The sequence below is a fragment of the Loxodonta africana genome, chromosome 10 (genome assembly GCF_030014295.1).
Source record: "Loxodonta africana isolate mLoxAfr1 chromosome 10, mLoxAfr1.hap2, whole genome shotgun sequence".
NCBI lineage: Eukaryota > Metazoa > Chordata > Mammalia > Proboscidea > Elephantidae > Loxodonta > Loxodonta africana.
Window position 1 is genome coordinate 24,727,719 of NC_087351.1, and position 4,166 is coordinate 24,731,884.

The window sequence follows — 4,166 nt, forward strand, 5'->3', positions numbered from 1 at the left end:
GCCTGAAACCAGAAGACCTAGATGGTACCCAGCTACCACCAATGCCCACCATCTGTAGGATAACGTTCTTCCATTTGTTTCCTTTTCTTTTAAGTATTAGGAAAACTTTGCTAAATGCACACAATATGTTAAGTGAGAGACTAAAAATATATCTTGTAATATATTTCATGTGATCTAATTTATCTTTAAAATAATTGCACAAAAAGAACAGTTTTTGATGAAAGTATTTAACAGTGGTTACTTGGGAGAGGAGCTGGTGGAGAAAGGAGAGTTTTAATTTGCTTTTTATGCTATTTTATACACATATTTTGAATTTCTCATACAAAAATTTATACACATATTGTTTTGTGACATTAGATGCAGTCCCCATAATGTAACAGCACAGTCCCTTTTTCTGCCCTGGATTTCCTGAGCCCATTCAATCAGTTCCTGTCCCTTCTGCCTTCTCATCCTGCCTCAGAACAGATGCCACCTATTTGGTCTAGGGTATGTGATTGAACTAAGAAGCACACTCTTCCTGTGTATTATTTTTTGTTTTATAGTGCTGTCTAATCTTTGTCAGAAGAGTGGGCTTTGGGAATGGCTTTGGTTCTGGATTAACAGAGCATCTGCAGGTCATAGTTTTGGGGGTTCCTCCAGTCTATGTGAGACCATTAAGTCTGGTCTTTTTATGTGAATTTGATTTCTGCTCTACACTTTTCACCTGCTCCATCTGGAACTTCTGTCGTGTTCTCTGTCAGGGTGGGCATTGGTGGTAGCTGGGCACCATCTAGGTCTTCTGGTTTCAGTCTGATGGAGTCTCTTGTTCATGTGGTCCTTTAGTCTCTTTTGCTAATATTTTCCTTGTGTTTTTGTTTTTCTTCATTCTCCTTTGCTCCAAGTGGGATGTGACCAATTGATGCATCTTAGATGGCTGTTCCCAAGCTTTTAAGACCCCAGATGCCACTCACCAAATTGGAATGCAGAACATTTTCTTTTTTTATATTTTTTTATTGTGCTTTAGGTGAAAGTTTACAGTTCAAGTTATTTTCTCATACAAAAAATCATACACACTTTGTTATGAGACATTAGTTGCAACCCCCACAATGTAACAGCACACTCCCCCATTTCCACCCAGGGTTTCCTGTGTCCATCCAACCAGCTCCTGTGTCTTTCTGCCTTCTCATCCTGCCTCCAAACAGGAGCCACCCATTTAGTCTCGTGTATCTACTTGAACTAAGAAGTACAAGTATTATTTTATGTTTTATAGTCCAGTCTAATCTTTGTCTGAAAAGTGGGCTTCAGGAATGGTTTTAGTTCTGGATTAACAGAGTGTCCAGGGACCATGGTTTCAAGGGTTTCTCCAGTCTCAGTCAGACCATTAATTCTGGTATTTTTATGTGAATTTGAGTTCCGCACCACACTTTTCTTCTGCTCCGTCAGGGACACTCTGTTGTGTCCCCTTGTCAGGGCAATCATTGGTGGTAGCTGGGCACCATCAAGTTCTTCTGGCCTCAGGCTGTTGGGGTCTCTGGTTTATGTGGCCCTTTTGTCTCTTGGGGTAATATTTTCCTTATGTGTTTGGTGTTCTTCATTCCCCTTTGCTCCAAGTGAATTGGGACCAACTGATGCATCTTAGATGGCTGCTGGCAAGCTTTTAAGACCCCAGGAGCCACTCACCAAGTGAAATGCAGAACATTTTCTTAATAAACTTTGTTATGTCAGTTGACCTAGATGTCCCCCAAAACCATGGTCCCCAGTCTCCATATTCTGTCCCTTGAAGTGTTTGGTTGTGTTTGGGAAACTTCTTAGCTTTTGGTTTAGTCCAGTTGAGCCGACTTCCCCTGTATTGTGTGTTTTTCTTCCCTCACCAAAGCTGATCCTTGTCTACTATCCGGTTAATGCCTTCCCCTCCCCCACTCCCCCCTTATAACCATCAAAGAATGCTCTTTTCAGTGTTTAAATCTTTTCTTGAGTTCTTTAATAGTGGTCTCACACGATATTTGTCCTTTTGTGACTGACTAATTTCACTCAGCATAATGCCCTCCAGGTTCATTCATGTTGTTGTTGCTTTGTGGATTCATCCTTGTTCTTTACCATTGCAACTATTCCATTGAGCATATGTACCATAATCTGTTTATCCATTCATCTGTCGGTGGACACCTAGGTTGTTTCCATCTTTTTTTATTGTGAACAATGCTGCAATGAACATGGATGCGCAAATGTTTATTAGTACTATGGCTCTTATTTCTCTAGGATATATTCCTAGGAGTGGGATTGCTGGAGAGTATAGTATTTCTATCTCTAGTTTTTTAAGGAAGTGCCAAATTGTTTTCCAAAATGGTTGTACCGTTTTGCATTCTCACCAGCAGTGCATAAGAGTTCAAATGTCTTCACAGCCTCTCCAACATTTGTTTTCTGTTTTTTTGATCCATGCCAGTAATATCGAGATGAGATGGTATCTCATTGTGGTTTTGATTTGAATTTCTCTAATGGCTAATGATCATGACCATTTCCTCATATGTCTGTTAGCCACTTGAATGTATTCTTTGATGAAGTGTCTGTTCATATCCTTTGCTAATTTTTTATTTGGAGTAGTTGTCTTTTTGTTGTAGAGGTGTTGGATTTTCCAGTAGATTTTAGTGATCAGACCTTTGTCTGATTTGTCATAGCCAAATTTTTTTTTTTCTAGTCTGTAGGTTATGTTATTACTGTATTGGTAAAGTCTTTTGATGAGCATAAGTGATTTTTAGGAGCTCCCAGCTATCTAGTTTCTTTTCTGTTGTTTGTACATTGTTAGTTATGGCTAGTATACTACTTCTGCCGTGTATTAGGGCTCCTAGCATTGTCCCTATTTTTTCCTCCATGATCTTTATCATTTTAGATTTTATATTTAGGTCACTGATCCATTTTGAGTTAGTTTTTGTGTATGGTGTGAGGTATGGGTCCTATCTCATTTTTCTGCAGATGGATATCCAGTTATGCCAGCACCATTTGTTAGAGACTGTCCTTTCCCTATTTAACAGACTTTGGGCCTTTGCCAAATACCAGCTGCTCATAGGTGGATGAATTTACATCAGGGTTCTCAATTCTGTTCCATTGGTCTATGTATCTGTTGCCATACCAATACCAGGTTGTTTTGACTACTGTGGTGGTATAATAGTTTTTAAAATCAGGAAGAGTGAGGTTACTCACTTTGTTCTTCTTTAGTTATGCTCTACTTATCTGAGGCCTCTTCCTTTTCCATATGAAGTTGGTGATTTGTTTCTTCATCTCATTAAAAAATTCCATTGGTATTGGATTGGAATTGTATCTGTAGATCACTTTGGATAGAATTGATATTTTCACAATGTTGAGTCTTCGTATTCATGAGCATGGTATGTTTTGCCCCTTACGTAGGTCTCTTTTGTTTTCTTGCAGTAGTATTTTTTTTAATTAACTTTTATTGAGCTTCAGATGAACGTTTACAAATCAAGTTAGACTGTCACATATAAGTTTATATACACCTTACTCCGTTCTCCCACTTGCTCTCCCCCTACTGAGTCAGCCCTTCCAGTCTCTTCTTTCGTGACAATTTTGCTAGCTTCCAGCTCTCTCTATCCACCCATCCCCCCTCCAGACAGGAGAGTCAACACAGTCTCAAGTGTCCACCTGATATCATTAGCTCACTCTTCATCAGCATCTCTCTCCTACCCACTGTCCAGTCCCTTTCATGATTGCTGAGTTGTCTTCGGGAATGGTTCCTGTCCTGGGCCAACAGAAGGTTTGGGGACCATGGCCGCCAGGATTCCTCTAGTCTCAGTCAGACCATTAAGTATGGTCTTTCTGTGAGAATTTGGGGTATGCATCCCACTGATCTCCTGCTCCCTCAGGGGTTCTCTGATGTGCTCCCTGTCAGGGCAGTCATCGGTTGTAGCCGGGCACCATCTAGTTCTTCTGGTCTCAGGATGATGTAAGTCTCTAGTTCATGTGGCCCTTTCTGTCTCTTGGGCTCATAGTTATCGTGTGACCTTGGTGTTCTTCATTCTCCTTTGATCCAGGTGGGTTGAGACCAATTGATGCATCTTAGATAGCCGCTTGTTAGCATTTAAGACCCCAGACGCCCCATTTCAAAGTGGGATGCAGAATGTTTTCATAATAGAATTATTTTGCCAATTAGAAGTCCCCCTAAACCATAGTCCCCAAAC